Raw genomic sequence first — 21056 nt, 5'->3', positions numbered from 1 at the left:
GGTGGTGATGGTGATGATGGTGGTGATGGTGGTGATGGTGGTGATGGTGGTGATGGTGGTGGTGATGGTGTGATGGTGGTGATGGTGGTGATGGTGATGATGGTGGTGATGGTGGTGATGGTGATGATGGTGGTGATGGTGGTGATGTTGATGATGGTGGTGATGGTGGTGATGGTGGTGATGTTGATGATGGTGGTGATGGTGGTGATGGTGGTGATGTTGGTTGATGTTGTTGCAGATATTTGGACAACATCATCGCAAATCCTGACGAAGAGAAATTCAAAAAAATTCGTCTTGAAAATAAAGTTTACAAGGTAACAGCTCATCATCAACATCATCAACATCATCAACATCAACAACATCAACATCATCATCAACATCATCAACATCATCAACATCAACAACATCATCATCATCATCAACATCATCAACATCGTCATCATCAACATCATCATCAACATCATCATCATCATCAACATCATCATCAACATCATCAACAACATCATCATCATCATCAACATCATCAACATCGTCATCATCAACAACATCATCATCAACATCATCATCATCAACATCATCATCAACATCATCAACATCATCACATCAACATCATCATCATCATCAACATCATCAACATCATCAACATCAACAACATCATCATCATCATCAACATCATCAACATCGTCATCATCAACATCATCAACATCAACAACATCATCAACATCATCATCATCAACATCATCAACATCAACAACATCATCAACAACATCAACATCATCATCAACATCATCATCATCAACATCATCATCATCAACATCATCATCAACATCATCATCATCATCAACATCATCATCATCATCAACATCATCATCATCATCAACATCATCATCAACATCATCATCATCATCAACATCATCATCATCATCATCAACATCATCATCAACATCATCATCAACAACATCAACAACATCATCATCATCATCAACATCATCATCAACATCATCATCATCAACATCGTCATCATCATCAACATCAACAACATCATCATCATCAACATCATCATCATCAACATCAACAACATCATCATCATCATCAACATCAACAACATCATCATCATCATCAACGAACATCATCAACATCATCATCAACATCAGCATCATCATCATCATCAACATCATCATCAACAACATCATCAACATCATCATCAACATCAACATCGTCATCATCATCAACATCAACAACATCATCAACATCATCAACATCATCATCAACATCAGCATCATCATCATCATCAACATCATCATCAACAACATCATCATCATCATCAACATCATCATCATCATCATCAACATCATCATCATCATCAACATCATCAACATCAACATCATCAACAACATCATCATCTCATCATCAACATCATCAACATCATCATCATCATCAACATCATCATCAACATCATCATCAACATCATCATCAACATCATCATCAACATCATCATCAACATCATCATCATGATCAACATCGTCATCATCATCAACATCATCATCAACATCATCATCATCAACATCATCATCAACATCATCATCATCATCAACATCATCAACATCATCATCAACATCATCATCATCAACATCATCATCATCATCAACATCATCATCATCATGATCAACATCGTCATCATCATCAACATCATCATCAACATCATCAACATCATCATCATCAACATCATCAACATCATCATCAACATCATCATGAACATCATCATCATGATCAACATCATCATCAACATCAACATCATCATCATCATCAACATCATCATCATCATCAACATCATCATCATCATCAACATCATCATCATCATCATCAACATCATCATCATCATCATCAACATCATCATCAACATCATCATCATGATCAACATCATCATCAACATCATCATCATCATCAACATCATCATCATCATCAACATCATCATCAACATCGTCATCATCATCAACATCGTCATCATCATCAACATCATCATCAACATCATCATCAACATCATCATCAACATCATCAACAACATCATCATCATCAACAACATCAACATCATCAACATCAGCATCATCATCATCAACATCATCATCATGATCAACATCGTCATCATCATCAACAACATCAACATCATCATCATCATCAACAACATCAACATCATCATCATCAACAGCATCAACATCATCATCAACATCATCAACATCATCATCATCAACATCATCATCATCATCAACATCATCATCATCATCAACAACATCAACATCATCATCAACAGCATCAACATCATCATCATCAACAACATCAACATCATCATCAACAGCATCAACATCATCAACATCATCATCAACAACATCAACATCATCATCATCATCAACATCAACAACATCGTCATCATCAACATTGTCAACATCATCGTCATCATTATCAACATCATCATCATTAACATCAGTGAGTGAGTGGTGAGTGAGTGGTGAGTGAGTGAGTGAGTGACTGAGTGAGTGGTGAGTGAGTGGTGAGTGAGTGACTGAGTGAGTGAGTGACTGAGTGAGTGGTTGAGTGACTGAGTGACTGAGTGAGTGACTGAGTGACTGAGTGAGTGACTGAGTGAGTGAGTGGTGAGTGAGTGGTGAGTGAGTGGTGAGTGAGTGAGTGACTCACTGAGTGAGTGACTGAGTGAGTGAGTGACTGACTGAGTGAGTGACTGAGTGAGTGGGCGAGTGATTGACTGAGTGAGTGAGTGAGTGACTGAGTGAGTGGTGAGTGAGTGAGTGAGTGACTGACTGAGTGAGTGAGTGAGTGACTGAGTGAGTGAGTGGTGAGTGAGTGGTGAGTGAGTGGTGAGTGAGTGGTGAGTGACTGAGTGAGTGACTGAGTGAGTGGTGAGTGAGTGGTGAGTGAGTGACTGAGTGAGTGAGTGACTGAGTGAGTGGTTGAGTGACTGAGTGACTGAGTGAGTGACTGAGTGACTGAGTGAGTGACTGAGTGAGTGAGTGGTGAGTGAGTGGTGAGTGAGTGGTGAGTGAGTGAGTGACTCACTGAGTGAGTGACTGAGTGAGTGAGTGACTGACTGAGTGAGTGACTGAGTGAGTGGGCGAGTGATTGACTGAGTGAGTGAGTGAGTGACTGAGTGAGTGGTGAGTGAGTGAGTGAGTGACTGACTGAGTGAGTGAGTGAGTGACTGAGTGAGTGAGTGGTGAGTGAGTGGTGAGTGAGTGGTGAGTGAGTGGTGAGTGACTGAGTGAGTGACTGAGTGAGTGGTGAGTGAGTGGTGAGTGAGTGACTGAGTGAGTGAGTGACTGAGTGAGTGGTTGAGTGACTGAGTGACTGAGTGAGTGACTGAGTGACTGAGTGAGTGACTGAGTGAGTGAGTGGTGAGTGAGTGGTGAGTGAGTGGTGAGTGAGTGAGTGACTCACTGAGTGAGTGACTGAGTGAGTGAGTGACTGACTGAGTGAGTGACTGAGTGAGTGGGCGAGTGATTGACTGAGTGAGTGAGTGAGTGACTGAGTGAGTGGTGAGTGAGTGAGTGAGTGACTGACTGAGTGAGTGAGTGAGTGACTGAGTGAGTGAGTGGTGAGTGAGTGGTGAGTGAGTGGTGAGTGAGTGGTGATTGAGTGAGTGAGTGAGTGACTGACTGACTGAGTGAGTGAGTGACTGACTGACTGAGTGAGTGAGTGACTGACTGACTGAGTGAGTGAGTGACTGAGTGGGTGACTGACTGAGTGAGTGGGCGAGTGATTGACGGAGTGAGTGGGTGAGTGACTGAGTGAGTGACTGACTGAGTGAGTGACTGAGTGAGTGAGTGACTGACTGAGTGAGTTGGTGAGTGAGTGAGTGGTGAGTGAGTGGTGAGTGAGTGGTGAGTGAGTGACTGACTGAGTGAGTGACTGAGTGAGTGGTGAGTGAGTGAGTGGTGAGTGAGTGACTGACTGAGTGAGTGACTGAGTGAGTGAGTGGTGAGTGAGTGAGTGGTGAGTGAGTGACTGACTGAGTGAGTGACTGACTGAGTGGTGAGTGAGTGAGTGGTGAGTGAGTGGTGAGTGAGTGACTGAGTTACTGAGTGAGTGAGTGACTGAGTGGTGAGTGAGTGAGTGAGTGGGTACGTGACTAAGTGACTGAATGACTGAGTGACTGACTGACTGAGTGACTGACTGAGTGAGTGAGTGACTGACTGAGTGATTGACTGAGTGGGTGAGTGACTGAGTGACTGACTGAGTGACTGACTGACTGACTGAGTGAGTGAGTGGTGAGTGAGTGGTGAGTGAGTGACTGACTGAGTGAGTGGTGAGTGAGTGGTGAGTGAGTGGTGAGTGAGTGGTGAGTGAGTTAGTGACTGAGTGAGTGACTGAGTGACTGACTGACTGAGTGAGTGACTGAGTGAGTGGTGAGTGAGTGAGTGAGTGACTGAGTGAGTGAGTGAGTTGTGAGTGGTGAGTGAGTGGTGAGTGAGTGGTGAGTGAGTGACTGACTGAGTGAGCGAGTGGTGGGTGAGTGAGTGGTGAGTGAGTGGTGAGTGTGTGTGTGACTGACTGAGTGACTGAGTGAGTGACTGAATGACTGACTGAGTGAGTGAGTGAGTGAGCGAGTGGTGAGTGAGTGAGTGGTGAGTGAGTGGTGAGTGAGTGGTGAGTGAGTGGTGAGTGAGTGAGTGAGTGGTGAGTGAGTGACTGAGTGAGTGAGTGACTGACTGAGTGAGTGACTGACTGAGTGAGTGAGTGGTGAGTGAGTGAGTGGTGAGTGAGTGGTGAGTGAGTGAGTGGTGAGTGAGTGGTGAGTGAGTGAGTGGTGAGTGAGTGACTGACTGAGTGACTGACTGACTGAGTGAGTGAGTGGTGAGTGAGTGGTAAGTGAGTGAGTGAGTGACTGACTGAGTGAGTGACTGAGTGAGTGGGCGAGTGATTGACTGAGTGAGTGGGTAAGTGACTGAGTGAGTGAGTGGTGAGTGAGTGAGTGGTGAGTGAGTGAGTGAGTGGTGAGTGAGTGAGTGACTGAGTGAGTGACTGACTGACTGAGTGAGTGACTGACTGAGTGACTGACTGAGTAACTGACTGACTGAGTGAGTGACTGAATGACTGACTGACTGAGTGACTGACTGACTGAGTAACTGACTGACTGAGTGAGTGACTGAGTGACTGAGTGACTGACTGAGTGACTGAGTGACTGAGTGAGTGACTGAGTGAGTGAGTGAGTGACTGACTGAGTGACTGAGTGACTGAGTGAGTGACTGAGTGACTGACTGACTGAGTGAGTGAGTGACTGAGTGAGTGACTGAGTGACTTACTGAGTGACTGAGTGAGTGACTGAGTGACTGAGTGACTGAGTGACTGACTGAGTGACTGAGTGAGTGAGTGGTGAGTGAGTGAGTGACTGAGTGAGTGACTGAGTGAGTGACTGACTGAGTGAGTGACTGAGTGAGTGACTGACTGAGTGAGTGACTGACTGAGTGAGTGAGTGACTGACTGAGTGACTGACTGACTGAGTGAGTGGTGAGTGAGTGACTGAGTGACTGACTGAGTGACTGACTGAGTGACTGAGTGAGTGACTGAGTGAGGGAGTGACTGAGTGACTGACTGACTGAGTGACTGAGTGAGTGAGTGGTGAGTGAGTGAGTGAGTGAGTGACTGAGTGAGTGAGTGAGTGACTGAGTGAGTGAGTGAGTGACTGACTGACTGAGTGAGTGACTGACTGAGTGAGTGGTGAGTGAGTGAGTGGTAAGTGAGTGAGTGAGTGGTGAGTGAGTGACTGACTGAGTGAGTGACTGAGTGAGTGGGCGAGTGATTGACTGAGTGAGTGGGTAAGTGACTGAGTGAGTGACTGAGTGACTGAGTGAGTGGTGAGTGAGTGAGTGAGTGGTGAGTGACTGACTGACTGAGTGAGTGGTGAGTGACTAAGTGAGCGAGTGGTGAGTGAGTGGGTGAGTAAGTGGTGAGTGAGTGAGTGGTGAGTGAGTGGTGAGTGAGTGGTGAGTGACTGACTGACTGAGTGAGTGACTGAGTGACTGACTGAGTAACTGACTGACTGAGTGAGTGACTGAGTGACTGACTGACTGAGTGAGTGAGTGACTGACTGAGTGACTGAGTGACTGACTGAGTGACTGAGTGAGTGACTGAGTGAGTGAGTTAGTGACTGAGTGAGTGACTGACTGAGTGACTGAGTGAGTGACTGAGTGACTGAGTGACTGAGTGACTGACTGAGTCACTGAGTGACTGACTGAGTGAGTGAGTGACTGAGTGACTGACTGACTGAGTGACTGAGTGAGTGAGTGACTGAGTGAGTGACTGACTGAGTGACTGACTGAGTGACTGACTGAGTGAGTGAGTGACTGAGTGAGTGAGTGACTGACTGAGTGAGTGACTGAGTGAGTGACTGACTGACTGAGTGAGTGAGTGACTGAGTGACTGAGTGAGTGAGTGATGAATGAGTGGTGAGTGACTGACTGAGTGAGTGAGTGACTGACTGACTGAGTGACTGACTGAGTGACTGACTGACTGACTGACTGAGTGACTGACTCACTGACTGAGTGACTGACTGAGTGACTGACTGAGTGACTGAGTGACTGACTGACTGACTGAGTGACTGACTGACTGAGTGAGTGACTGACTGACTGAGTGACTGAATGAGTGTCTGACTGACTGACTGACTGAGTGACTGACTGAGTGAGTGACTGAGTGACTGACTCACTCACTGACTGAGTGACTGACTGACTGACTGACTGAGTGACTGACTGACTGACTGAGTGACTGACTGACTGAGTGACTGACTCACTGACTGAGTGACTGACTGAGTGAGTGGCTGAGTGAGTGGGTGGGTGAGTGAGTGAGTGACTGAGTGAGTGAGTGGGTGAGTGAGTGAGTGGGTGAGTGAGTTGGTGAGTGGGTAGGTGTGTGAGTGACTGAGTGAGTGACTGAGTGAGTGAGTGGGTGAGTGAGTTGGTGAGTGGGTAGGTGAGTGACTGAGTGAGTGAGTGGGTAACTGAGTGAGTGAGAGGGTGAGTGGGTGGGTGGGTGGGGGGGGTGGGTGGGTGAGTGGGTGGGTGAGTGGGTGGGTGGGGGGGGGGTGGGTGGGTGAGGGGGTGAGTGAGTGAGTGAGTGGGTGGGTGGTTGGGTGGGTGAGTTAGTGACTGGGTGAGTGGCTGAGTGACTGAGTGATAGACTGACTGAGTGACTGACTGAGTGACTGAGTGAGTGACTGACTGACTGAGTGGGTGACTGACTGACTGAGTGGGTGACTGAGTGAGTGACTGAGTGACTGACTGAGTGAGTGACTGAGTGAGTGACTGAGTGACTGAGTGGGTGAGTGACTGACTGACTGACTGACTGAGTGACTGACTGACTGACTGAGTGACTGACTGACTGACTGAGTGACTGACTGAGTGACTGACTGACTGAGTGACTGACTGACTGAGTGACTGACTGACTGACTGAGTGACTGACTGACTGACTGACTGAGTGACTGACTGAGTGACTGACTGACTGAGTGACTGACTGAGTGACTGAGTGACTGACTGAGTGACTGACTGAGTAACTGACTGACTGACTGAGTGACTGACTGACTGACTGAGTGACTGACTGAGTGACTGACTGAGTGACTGACTGAGTGACTCTCTAGGACCGACTGGCTGGACTGGATGGGCCGCTGGAGTTCCTTCAGGCAGCGGGATTCCAGTTGACATCACTTCCTGTCTCTGCTGGTGAGTGATGTCACTTCCTGTCTCTGCTGGTGAGTGATGTCACTTCCTGTCTCTGCTGGTGAGTGATGTCACTTCCTGTCTCTGCTGGTGAGTGATGTCACTTCCTGTCTCTGCTGGTGAGTGATGTCACTTCCTATCTCTGCTGGTGAGTGATGTCACTTCCTGTCTCTGCTGGTGAGTGATGTCACTTCCTGTCTCTGCTGGTGAGTGATGTCACTTCCTGTCTCTGCTGGTCAGTGATGTCACTTCCTGTCTCTGCTGGTGAGTGATGTCACTTCCTGTCTCTGCTGGTGAGTGATGTCACTTCCTGTCTGCTGGTGAGTGATGTCACTTCCTGTCTCTGCTGGTGAGTGATGTCACTTCCTGTCTCTGCTGGTGAGTGATGTCACTTCCTGTCTCTGCTGGTGAGTGATGTCACTTCCTGTCTCTGCTGGTGAGTGATGTCACTTCCTGTCTCTGCTGGTGAGTGATGTCACTTCCTGTCTCTGCTGGTGAGTGATGTCACTTCCTGTCTCTGCTGGTGAGTGATGTCACTTCCTGTCTCTGCTGGTGAGTGATGTCACTTCCTGTCTCTGCCCCTGCTGGTGAGTGATGTCACTTCCTGTCTCTGCCCCTGCTCGTGAGTGATGTCACTTCCTGTCTCTGCACCTGCTGGTGAGTGATGTCACTTCCTGTGTCTGCCCCTGCTGGTGAGTGATGTCACTTCCTGTCTCTGCCCCTGCTGGTGAGTGATGTCACTTCCTGTCTCTGCCCCTGCTGGTGAGTGATGTCACTTCCTGTCTCTGCTGGTGAGTGATGTCACTTCCTGTCTCTGCCCCTGCTGGTGAGTGATGTCACTTCCTGTCTCTGTCCCTGCTGGTGAGTGATGTCACTTCCTGTCTCTGCCCCTGCTGGTGAGTGATGTCACTTCCTGTCTCTGCCCCTGCTGGTGAGTGATGTCACTTCCTGTCTCTGCCCCTGCTGGTGAGTGATGTCACTTCCTGTGTCTGCCCCTGCTGGTGAGTGATGTCACTTCCTGTTCAAGATGGCTGTGTGGGTGGGGTTCACGATGGCCGTGTGGGTGGGTGGGGTTCACTGTGGCCGTGTGGGTGGGTGGGGTTCACGATGGCCGTGTGGGTGGGTGGGGTTCACGGTGGCCGTGTGGGTGGGTGGGGTTCACGATGGCCGTGTGGGTGGGTGGGGTTCACGATGGCCGTGTGGGTGGGTGGGGTTCACGATGGCCGTGTGGGTGAGTGAGTGAGTGAGTGGGGTTCATGGTGGCCGTGTGGGTGGGTGGGGTTCACGATGGCCGTGTGGGTGTGTGAGTGAGTGGGTGGGGTTCACGATGGCCGTGTGGGTGAGTGAGTGAGTGGGTGGGGTTCACGGTGTCCGTGTGGGTGGGTGAGTGAGTGGGTGGGGTTCACGGTGTCCGTGTGGGTGGGTGGGTGAGTGAGTGGGTGGGGTTCACGGTGTCCGTGTGGGTGGGTGGGTGAGTGAGTGGGTGGGGTTCACGGTGTCCGTGTGGGTGGGTGAGTGAGTGGGTGGGGTTCACGGTGTCCGTGTGGGTGGGTGAGTGAGTGGGTGGGGTTCACGGTGTCCGTGTGGGTGGGTGGGTGAGTGAGTGGGTGGGGTTCACGGTGTCCGTGTGGGTGGGTGAGTGAGTGAGTGGGTGGGGTTCACGGTGTCCGTGTGGGTGGGTGAGTGAGTGAGTGGGGTTCACGGTGTCCGTGTGGGTGGGTGAGTGAGTGGGTGGGGTTCACGGTGTCCGTGTGGGTGGGTGGGTGAGTGAGTGGGTGGGGTTCACGGTGTCCGTGTGGGTGGGTGAGTGAGTGAGTGGGTGGGGTTCACGGTGTCCGTGTGGGTGAGTGAGTGAGTGAGTGGGGTTCACGGTGTCCGTGTGGGTGGGTGAGTGAGTGAGTGGGTGGGGTTCACGGTGTCCGTGTGGGTGGGTGGGTGAGTGAGTGGGTGGGGTTCACGGTGTCCGTGTGGGTGGGTGAGTGAGTGAGTGGGTGGGGTTCACGGTGTCCGTGTGGGTGGGTGAGTGAGTGAGTGAGTGGGGTTCACGGTGTCCGTGTGGGTGGGTGGGTGAGTGAGTGGGTGGGGTTCACGGTGTCCGTGTGGGTGGGTGAGTGAGTGAGTGGGGTTCACGGTGTCCGTGTGGGTGGGTGAGTGAGTGAGTGGGTGGGGTTCACGGTGTCCGTGTGGGTGGGTGGGTGAGTGAGTGGGTGGGGTTCACGGTGTCCGTGTGGGTGGGTGAGTGAGTGAGTGGGGTTCACGATGTCCGTGTGGGTGAGTGAGTGAGTGGGTGGGGTTCACGGTGTCCATGTGGGTGAGTGAGTGAGTGAGTGGGTGGGGTTCACGGTGTCCGTGTGGGTGGGTGAGTGAGTGAGTGGGGTTCACGGTGTCCGTGTGGGTGGGTGAGTGAGTGAGTGGGGTTCACGGTGTCCGTGTGGGTGGGTGAGTGAGTGAGTGGGGTTCACGGTGTCCGTGTGGGTGGGTGAGTGAGTGAGTGAGTGGGGTTCACGGTGTCCGTGTGGGTGGGTGAGTGAGTGGGTGGGGTTCACGGTGTCCGTGTGGGTGAGTGAGTGAGTGAGTGGGGTTCACGGTGTCCATGTGGGTGAGTGAGTGAGTGAGTGAGTGGGGTTCACGGTGTCCGTGTGGGTGAGTGAGTGAGTGAGTGAGTGGGGTTCACGATGTCCATGTGGGTGAGTGAGTGAGTGAGTGAGTGAGTGGGGTTCACGGTGTCCGTGTGGGTGGGTGAGTGAGTGAGTGGGGTTCACGGTGTCCGTGTGGGTGGGTGAGTGAGTGAGTGAGTGGGGTTCACGGTGTCCGTGTGGGTGAGTGAGTGAGTGGGTGGGGTTCACGGTGTCCGTGTGGGTGGGTGAGTGAGTGAGTGAGTGGGGTTCACGGTGTCCGTGTGGGTGGGTGAGTGAGTGAGTGGGGTTCACGATGTCCGTGTGGGTGGGTGAGTGAGTGAGTGGGTGGGGTTCACGGTGTCCGTGTGGGTGGGTGAGTGAGTGAGTGGGGTTCACGGTGTCCGTGTGGGTGGGTGAGTGAGTGAGTGAGTGGGGTTCACGGTGTCCGTGTGGGTGGGTGAGTGAGTGGGGTTCACGGTGTCCGTGTGGGTGGGTGAGTGAGTGAGTGAGTGGGGTTCACGGTGTCCGTGTGGGTGGGTGAGTGAGTGAGTGGGTGGGGTTCACGGTGTCCGTGTGGGTGGGTGAGTGAGTGAGTGGGGTTCACGGTGTCCGTGTGGGTGGGTGAGTGAGTGAGTGAGTGGGGTTCACGGTGTCCGTGTGGGTGGGTGAGTGAGTGGGGTTCACGGTGTCCGTGTGGGTGAGTGAGTGAGTGAGTGGGGTTCACGGTGTCCGTGTGGGTGAGTGAGTGAGTGAGTGGGGTTCACGGTGTCCGTGTGGGTGGGTGAGTGAGTGAGTGGGGTTCACGGTGTCCGTGTGGGTGAGTGAGTGAGTGGGGTTCACGGTGTCCGTGTGGGTGGGTGAGTGAGTGAGTGGGGTTCACGGTGTCCGTGTGGGTGGGTGAGTGAGTGAGTGGGGTTCACGGTGTCCGTGTGGGTGGGTGAGTGAGTGAGTGGGGTTCACGGTGTCCGTGTGGTTGAGTGAGTGAGTGAGTGGGGTTCACGGTGTCCGTGTGGGTGGGTGAGTGAGTGAGTGGGTGGGGTTCACGGTGTCCGTGTGGGTGGGTGAGTGAGTGAGTGAGTGGGGTTCACGGTGTCCGTGTGGGTGGGTGAGTGAGTGAGTGAGTGGGGTTCACGGTGTCCGTGTGGGTGGGTGAGTGAGTGAGTGGGGTTCACGATGTCCGTGTGGGTGGGTGAGTGAGTGAGTGAGTGGGGTTCACGGTGTCCGTGTGGGTGGGTGAGTGAGTGAGTGAGTGGGGTTCACGGTGTCCGTGTGGGTGGGTGAGTGAGTGAGTGGGGTTCACGATGTCCGTGTGGGTGGGTGAGTGAGTGAGTGGGGTTCACGGTGTCCGTGTGGGTGGGTGAGTGAGTGAGTGGGGTTCACGGTGTCCGTGTGGGTGGGTGAGTGAGTGAGTGGGTGGGGTTCACGGTGTCCGTGTGGGTGGGTGAGTGAGTGGGTGGGGTTCACGGTGTCCGTGTGGGTGGGTGAGTGAGTGAGTGGGGTTCACGGTGTCCGTGTGGGTGGGTGAGTGAGTGGGTGGGGTTCACGGTGTCCGTGTGGGTGGGTGAGTGAGTGGGTGGGGTTCACGGTGTCCGTGTGGGTGGGGTGAGTGAGTGAGTGGGTGGGGTTCACGGTGTCCGTGTGGGTGGGTGAGTGAGTGAGTGAGTGGGGTTCACGGTGTCCGTGTGGGTGGGTGAGTGAGTGAGTGAGTGGGGTTCACGGTGTCCGTGTGGGTGGGTGAGTGAGTGAGTGGGGTTCACGGTGTCCGTGTGGGTGGGTGAGTGAGTGAGTGGGTGGGGTTCACGGTGTCCGTGTGGGTGGGTGAGTGAGTGAGTGGGGTTCACGGTGTCCGTGTGGGTGGGTGAGTGAGTGAGTGGGTGGGGTTCACGGTGTCCGTGTGGGTGGGTGAGTGGCTGTATCCATCACTCTCTCCATCTCACCCCTCCCACCACCATCAGCCACCGGAGACTCATCAACAGCCGACCCTGCGGACAACGAAAAAGAATCCTACCTCATTTTCACCTCTCCTCCTCCTCCTCACGAGTTGGAGGTGGAGGAGGAGGTGGATGCCGGGAGGGATGCCAGCGGCGTTGTCCACCCAACGGGGCGCTGGCTGAGTCACCTGCGGCACCGTCTGAAGACCGGCGGGGCACCGGTGTTCGCGTTGGACAGGGGGGTGACCGTGTACCGGGTGTCTGGGGCTGGTGCCGCGGCGCTAGCCGGGAGGTTCAAGCTGCCCGACGACTTTTACCGGCTCACGGCGGAGGAGGTGAAACGGGAGCAGATGAGGAGGTGGGTGAGTGGGTGGGTGGGTGGGTGAGTGGGTGGGTGAGTGGGTGGGTGGGTGAGTGGGTGGGTGGGTGAGTGAGTGGGTGGGTGGGTGGGTGGGTGAGTGGGTGGGTGGGTGGGTGGGTGGGTGGGTGAGTGGGTGGGTGGGTGAGTGGGTGGGTGGGTGAGTGGGTGGGTGGGTGGGTGAGTGGGTGGGTGGGTGAGTGGGTGGGTGGGTGGGTGAGTGAGTGAGTTGGTTGGTGATTGAGTGACTGAGTGAGTGGGTGGGTGGGTGAGTGAGTGAGTGACTGAGTGACTGAGTGGGTGGGGTGGGTGATTGAGTGGGTGGGTGGGTGAGTGAGTGAGTGACTGAGTGGGTAACTGAGTGAGTTACTGAGTGAGTGAGTGACTGACTGAGTGACTGACTGAGTGACTGAGTGGGTAACTGAGTGACTGACTGTGTGACTGAGTGAGTGACTGACTGAGTGACTGACTGAGTGAGTGACTGAGTGAGTGACTGAGTGAGTGACTGAGTGACTGAGTGGGTACTGAGTGAGTGGCTGAGTGACTGAGTAGCTGAGTGACTGACTGAGTGACTGACTGAGTGAGTGACTGAGTGACTGAGTGAGTGACTGAGTGGGTGACTGAGTGACTGAGTGACTGAGTGAGTGACTGAGTGGGTGACTGAGTGACTGACTGACTGAGTAACTGAGTGAGTGACTGAGTGGGTGACTGAGTGACTGACTGAGTGAGTGACTGACTGAGTGAGTGACTGAGTGACTGACTGAGTGGGTGACTGAGTGACTGCCTGACTGAGTGACTGATGGAGTGAGTGACTGAGTGACTGAGTGAGTGACTGACTGAGTGACTGACTGAGTGAGTGACTGACTGAGTGACTGAGTGACTGAGTGGGTATCTGAGTGAGTAACTGAGTGAGTGACTGACTGACTGAGATGAGTGACTGAGTGACTGACTGAGTGACTGACTAAGTGACTGAGTGGGTATCTGAGTGACTGACTGACTGAGTGACTGACTGACTGAGTGAGTGACTGAGTGACTGACTTAGTGACTGAGTGGGTATCTGACTGAGTGACTGACTGAGTGAGTGACTGACTAAGTGACTGAGTGGGTAACTGAGTGAGTGGCTGAGTGGGTGAGTGACTGACTGAGTGACTGACTAAGTGACTGAGTGACTGACTGAGTGACTGACTGACTAAGTGACTGAGTGACTGACTGAGTGAGTGACTGAGTGACTGACTGACTGAGTGACTGACTGACTGAGTGAGTGACTGAGTGACTGACTTAGTGACTGAGTGGGTATCTGACTGAGTGACTGACTGAGTGAGTGACTGACTAAGTGACTGAGTGGGTAACTGAGTGAGTGGCTGAGTGAGTGAGTGACTGACTGAGTGACTGACTAAGTGACTGAGTGACTGACTGACTGAGTGACTGACTGACTAAGTGACTGAGTGACTGACTGAGTGACTGACTGAGTGACTGACTGACTGACTGAGTGACTGACTGAGTGACTGACTGACTGAGTGAGTGACTTAGTGACTGAGTGACTGATTGAGTGACTGACTGACTAAGTGACTGACTGAGTGAGTGACTGAGTGACTGACTGACTGAGTGACTGACTGAGTGACTGACTGAGTGACTGACTGACTGAGTGAGTGACTGACTGAGTGACTGACTGACTAAGTGACTGAGTGACTGACTGACTGAGTAAGTGACTGACTGAGTGACTGACTAAGTGACTGAGTGGGTATCTGAGTGAGTGACTGAGTGACTGACTGAGTGACTGACTGAGTGACTGAGTGAGTGATTGACTGAGTGATTGACTGAGTGACTGAGTGAGTGAGTGACTGACTGAGTGACTGACTGAGTGACTGAGTGAGTGAGTGACTGACTGACTGAGTGACTGACTGACTAAGTGACTGAGTGGGTATCTGACTGAGTGACTGACTGAGTGAGTGACTGAGTGAGTGACTGAGTGAGTGACTGACTGAGTGACTGAGTGACTGACTGAGTGACTGACTGAGTGACTCTGTGGGTGACTGAGCAGGACCGAGGAGGTGGACAAGGCGTCTGTTCTGCGCACGCGAGCCATGAGGGAGCGAGAGGGCGACTCTGAGCGTCCACCCCGCCAGTACCACTACTGCCTGCTGCGGGTTCGCACGCCAGATGGGCTGCTGCTGCAGGGTGACTACTCACTCAGTCACTCACTCAGTCACCCAGTCAGTCACCCAGTCACTCAGTTAGTCACCCAGTCAGTCACCCAGTCAGTCAGTTAGTCACTCAGTCAGTCACTCAGTCACTCACTCAGTCAGCTACTCACTCAGTCACCCACTCAATCAGTCACTCAGTCACCCAGTCAGTCACTCACTCAGTCACTCAGTCAGTCACTCAGCCAGTCAGTTAGTCACCCAGTCAGTCACCCAGTCAATCAGTCAGTTAGTCACTCAATCAGTCACTCAGTCACTCAGTCAGTCACTCAGTCAGCTACTCACTCAGTCAGCTACTCACTCAGTCACCCACTCAATCAGTCACCCAGTCAGTCACTCACTCAGTCATTCAGTCAGTCACTCAGCCAGTCAGTTAGTCACCCAGTCAGTCACCCAGTCAATCAGTCAGTTAGTCACTCAATCAGTCACTCAGTCACTCAGTCACTCAGTCACTCACTCAGTCAGTGAGTTAGTTAGTCACTCGGTCAGTCAGTCACTCACTCAGTCAGACACTCACTCAGTCAGACACTCAGTCAGTCACTCATTCAGTCACTCACTCAGTCAGTCACTCACTCAGTCAGACACTCACTCAGTCAGTCACTCACTCAGTCACTCACTCAGTCAGTCACTCAGTCAGTCACTCAGTCACTCATTCAGTCACTCAGTCAGTCACTCAGTCAGTTCACCCAGTCAGTCAGTCACTCAGTCAGTCACTCAGTCACGCACTCAGTCAGTCACTCAGTCAGTCACTCAGTCACTCAGTCACTCAGTTAGTCACTCAGTCAGTCACTCACTCAGTCAGTCCCTCACTCAGTCACTCACTCAAGTCACTCACTCAGTCACTCAGTCAGTTAGTCAGTCAGTCAGTTAGTCACTCAGTCACTCAGTCAGTCACTCAGTCAGTCAGTCACTCAGTCAGTCACTCAGTCACTCATTCAGTCACTCAGTCAGTCACTCACTCAGTCACTCACTCAGTCACTCAGTCACTCAGTCAGTCACTCACTCAGTCACTCACTCTTTCACTCAGTCAGTCACTCAGTCAGTCACCCAGTCAGTCAGTCACTCAGTCACGCACTCAGTCAGTCACTCAGTCAGTCACCCAGTCAGTCAGTTAGTCACTCAGTCAGTCACTCACTCAGTCAGTCCCTGACTCAGTCACTCACTCAAGTCACTCACTCAGTCACTCATTCAGTCACTCAGTCAGTCACTCACTCAGTCACTCACTCAGTCACTCACTCAGTCAGTCACTCAGTCAGTCACTCACTCAGTCAGTCACTCAGTCACTCACTCAGTCATTCACTCACTCAGTCACTCAGTCAATCAATCAGTCACTCAGTCACTCAGTCAGTCACTCACTCAGTCACTCACTCAGTCACTCACTCAGTCAGTCACTCAGTCAGTCACTCACTCAGTCAGTCACTCAGTGTGTGTGTCACTGTGTGTGTGTGTCACTGTGTGTGTGTGTGTCACTGTGTGTGTGTGTGTCCACTGTGTGTGTGTGTCACTGTGTGTGTGTCACTGTGTGTGTGTGTCACTGTGTGTGTGTGTGTCACTGTGTGTGTGTGTGTCACTGTGTGTGTCACTGTGTGTGTGTCACTGTGTGTGTCACTGTGTGTGTGTGTCACTGTGTGTGTCACTGTGTGTCACTGTGTGTGTGTGTCACTGTGTGTGTCACTGTGTGTGTGTCACTGTGTGTGTCACTGTGTGTGTGTCCACTGTGTGTGTGTGTGTCACTGTGTGTGTGTGTGTCACTGTGTGTGTGTGTCACTGTGTGTGTCACTGTGTGTGTGTCACTGTGTGTGTCACTGTGTGTGTGTGTCACTGTGTGTCACTGTGTGTGTGTCACTGTGTGTGTCACTGTGTGTGTGTGTCACTGTGTGTGTCACTGTGTGTGTGTCACTGTGTGTGTCACTGTGTGTGTGTGTCACTGTGTGTGTCACTGTGTGTGTCACTGTGTGTGTCACTGTGTGTGTGTGTCACTGTGTCACTGTGTGTGTGTATCACTGTGTCACTGTGTGTGTCACTGTGTCACTGTGTGTGTGTCACTGTGTGTGTGTCACTGTGTGTGTCACTGTGTGTCACTGTGTGTGTGTGTGTGTCACTGTGTGTGTCACTGTGTGTGTGTGTCACTGTGTGTGTCACTGTGTGTGTCTGTGTCTGTGTGTGTCACTGTGTGTGTCACTGTGTGTGTGTGTCACTGTGTGTGTCACTGTGTGTGTGTGTGTCACTGTGTGTGTGTCACTGTGTGTGTGTGTCACTGTGTGTGTGTGTCACTGTGTGTGTGTGTCACTGTGTGTGTCACTGTGTGTGTCACTGTGTGTGTGTGTCACTGTGTGTGTGTGTCACTGTGTGTGTGTGTGTCACTATGTGTGTCACTGTGTGTGTGTGTGTGTCTCTGTGTGTGTGTGTGTCACTGTGTGTGTCACTGTGTGTGTCACTGTGTGTGTGTGTGTCACTGTGTGTGTCACTGTGTGTGTGTGTGTCACTATGTGTGTCACTGTGTGTGTCACTGTGTGTGTCACTGTGTGTGTGTGTGTCACTGTGTGTGTCACTGTGTGTGTCACTGTGTGTGTCTCTGTGTGTGTGTGTGTCACTGTGTGTGTCACTGTGTGTGTGTGTGTCACTGTGTGTGTCACTGTGTGTGTGGTGTCACTGGTGTGTGTGTGTGTCCTCTGTGTGTGTCACTGTGTGTGTGTGTCACTGTGTGTGTGTGTGTCTCTGTGTGTGTCACTGTGTGTGGTGTGTCACTGTGTGTGTGTGTCACCAGGTACCTTCAGTGTGAGTGAGCCAGCTTGCAGGGTTCACGACTTTGTCCGAAGTTGCCTGACTCAGGAGTGTGTGTGTCACTGTGTGTGTCACTGTGTGTGTGTGTGTCACTGTGTGTGTCACTGTGTGTCTGTGTGTGTCACTGTGTGTGTGTGTCACTGTGTGTGTGTGTGTTCACTATGTGTGTCACTGTGTGTGTGTGTGTGTCTCTGTGTGTGTGTGTGTCACTGTGTGTGTCACTGTGTGTGTCACTGTGTGTGTGTGTCACTGTGTGTGTGTCACTGTGTGTGTCACTGTGTGTGTGTGTCACTGTGTGTGTGTCACTGTGTGTGTCACTGTGTGTGTCACTGTGTGTGTGTGTCACTGTGTGTGTGTGTCACTATGTGTGTCACTGTGTGTGTGTGTGTGTCTCTGTGGTGTGTGTGTGTCACTGTGTGTGTCACTGTGTGTCACTGTGTGTGTGTGTGTGTCTCTGTGTGTGTCACTGTGTGTGTCACTGTGTCACTGTGTGTGTCACTGTGTGTCACTGTGTCACCCCAGGTACGTTCAGTGTGAGTGAGCCAGCTTGCAGGGTTCACGACTTTGTCCGAAGTTGCCTGACTCAGGAGTGTGTGTGTCACTGTGTGTGTCACTGTGTGTGTCACTGTGTGTGTGTGTCACTGTGTGTGTGTGTGTCACTGTGTGTGTGTCACTGTGTGTGTGTGTGTCACTGTGTGTGTGTGTCACTGTGTGTGTCACTGGTGTGTGTCACTGTGTGTGTGTGTGTCACTGGTGTGTGTCACTGTGTGTGTGTGTCACTGTGTGTGTGTCACTGTGTGTGTCACTGGGTGTGTGTGTCACTGTGTGTGTGTGTCACTGTGTGTGTGTGTGTCACTATGTGTGTCACTGTGTGTGTGTGTGTGTCCTCTGTGTGTGTGTGTGTCACTGGTGTGTGTCACTGTGTGTGTCACTGTGTGTGTGTGTGTGTGTCACTGTTGTGTGTCACTGTGTGTGTGTGTGTCACTATGTGTGTCACTGTGTGTGTCACTGTGTGTGTCTCTGTGTGTGTGTGTGTCACTGTGTGTGTCACTGTGTGTGTGTGTCACTGTGTGTGTGTGTGTCTCTGTGTGTGTCACTGTGTGTGTCTCTGTGTGTGTGTGTCACCAGGTACGTTCAGTGTGAGTGAGCCAGCTTGCAGGGTTCACGACTTTGTCCGAAGTTGCCTGACTCAGGAGTGTGTGTGTCACTGTGTGTGTCACTGTGTGTGTCACTGTGTGTGTGTGTCACTGTGTGTGTCACTGTGTGTCTGTGTGTGTCACTGTGTGTGTGTCACTGTGTGTGTGTGTGTGTCACTGTGTGTGTCACTGTGTGTGTCACTGTGTGTGTGTGTCACTGTGTGTGTCACTGTGTGTGTCACTGGGTGTGTGTGTGTCACTGTGTGTGTGTGTCACTGTGTGTGTGTGTGTTCACTATGTGTGTCACTGTGTGTGTGTGTGTGTCTCTGTGTGTGTGTGTGTCACTGTGTGTGTCACTGTGTGTGTCACTGTGTGTGTGGTGTCACTGTGTGTGTCACTGTGTGTGTGTGTGTCACTAGTGTGTGTCACTGTGTGTGTCACTGTGTGTGTCTCTGTGTGTGTGTGTGTCACTGTGTGTGTCACTGTGTGTGTGTGTCACTGTGTGTGTGTGTGTCTCTGTGTGTGTCACTGTGTGTGTCACTGTGTGTGTGTGTGTCACCAGGTACGTTCAGTGTGAGTGAGCCAGCTTGCAGGGTTCACGACTTTGTCCGAAGTTGCCTGACTCAGGAGTGTGTGTGTCACTGTGTGTGTCACTGTGTGTGTCACTGTGTGTGTCACTGTGTGTCACCTGTGTGTGTGTGTCACTGTGTGTGTGTCTGTGTGTGTCACTGTGTGTGTGTGTGTCACTGTGTGTGTGTCACTGTGTGTGTCACTGTGTGTGTCACTGTGTGTGTGGTGTGTCACTGTGTGTGTGTGTGTCACTGTGTGTGTGTGTGTCACTGTGTGTGTGTGTCACTGTGTGTGTCACTGTGTGTGTCACTGTGTGTGTGTGTGTGTCACTGTGTGTGTGTGTCACTGTGTGTGTGTGTCACTGTGTGTGTGTCACTGTGTGTGTGTGTGTCACTGTGTGTGTGTGTCACTGTGTGTGTCACTGTGTGTGTCACTGTGTGTGTGTGTCACTGTGTGTGTCACTGTGTGTGTCACTGTGTGTGTCACTGTGTGTGTGTGTCACTGTGTGTGTGTCTGTGTGTGTCACTGTGTGTGTGTGTCACTGGGTCACTGTGTGTGTGTCTGTGTGTGTCACTGTGTGTGTCACTGTGTGTGTCACTGTGTGTGTGTGTCACTGTGTGTGTGTCTGTGTGTGTCACTGTGTGTGTGTCACTGTGTGTGTCACTGTGTGTGTGTCACTGTGTGTGTGTCTGTGTGTGTCACTGTGTGGTGTGTGTCACTGTGTGTGTGTCACTGTGTGTGTCACTGTGTCACCCCAGGTACCTTCAGTGTGAGTGAAGCCAGCTTGCAGGGTTCACGACTTTGTCCGAAGTTGCCTGACTCAGGAGTGGTGTGTGTCACTGTGTGTGTCACTGTGTGTGTCACTGTGTGTGTGTGTCACTGTGTGTGTGTGTGTCACTGTGTGTGTGTCACTGTGTGTGTGTGTGTCACTGTGTGTGTGTGTCACTGTGTGTGTCACTGTGTGTGTGTGTCACTGTGTGTGTCACTGTGTGTGTCACTGTGTCCACTGTGTGTGTGTCTGTGTGTGTCACTGTGTGTGTCACTGTGTGTATCACTGTGTGTGTGTGGTCACTGTGTGTGTGTCTGTGTGTGTCACTGTGTGTGTCACTGTGTCACCCCAGGTACCTTCAGTGTGAGTGAGCCAGCTTGCAGGGTTCACGACTTTGTCCGAAGTTGCCTGACTCAGGAGTGTGTGTGTCACTGTGTGTGTCACTGTGTGTGTCACTGTGTGTGTCACTGTGTGTGTGTCACTGTGTCACCCCAGGTACCTTCAGTGTGAGTGAGTCAGCTTGCAGGGTTCACGACTTTGTCCGAAGTTGCCTGACTCAGGAGTGTGTGTGTCACTGTGTGTGTGTGTGTCACTGTGTGTGTGTGTGTCACTGTGTGTGTGTGTGTCACTGTGGTGTGTGTCACTGTGTGTGTCAACTGTGTGTGTCACTGTGTGTGTGTGTGTCACTGTGTGTGTGTGTGTCACTGTGTGTGTGTCACTGTGTGTGTGTGTGTCACTGTGTGTGTGTGTCACTGTGTGTGTCACTGTGTGTGTCACTGTGTGTGTGTGTCACTGTGTGTGTGTGTGTCACTGTGTGTGTGTCACTGTGTGTGTGTGTGTCACTGTGTGTGTGTGTGTCACTGTGTCGTGTCACTGTGTGTGTCACTGTGTCACTGTGTGTGTGTCCGTGTGTGTCACTGTGTGTGTCACTGTGTGTATCACTGTGTGTGTGTGTCACTGTGTGTGTGTCT

General features: G+C 51.7%; 1 long non-coding RNA gene across 2 annotated transcripts; it reads left to right on the top strand.

Moving 5' to 3' along the window:
* Positions 1-227: 227 nt before the first annotated feature.
* On the top strand, positions 228-20699 carry LOC144739142 (uncharacterized). 2 transcript variants are annotated; one of them, XR_013589367.1, is made up of 5 exons: positions 228-314; positions 7640-7721; positions 12292-12625; positions 14667-14803; positions 20581-20699. It is a non-coding gene; the product is annotated as an uncharacterized LOC144739142 (long non-coding RNA). The 2 variants fall into 2 exon arrangements; XR_013589366.1 differs by lacking the exon at positions 20581-20699 and adding an exon at positions 17594-17897.
* The last annotated feature ends 357 nt before the right edge of the window (positions 20700-21056 follow it).

This window comes from Lampetra planeri, unplaced genomic scaffold, assembly GCF_965212315.1.
Source record: "Lampetra planeri unplaced genomic scaffold, kcLamPlan1.2.h2 scaffold_1330, whole genome shotgun sequence".
Classification (NCBI taxonomy): domain Eukaryota; kingdom Metazoa; phylum Chordata; class Hyperoartia; order Petromyzontiformes; family Petromyzontidae; genus Lampetra; species Lampetra planeri.
The sequence above is the reverse complement of the archived record's forward strand: the minus strand, read 5'-3'. Positions and strand labels throughout refer to the sequence as shown.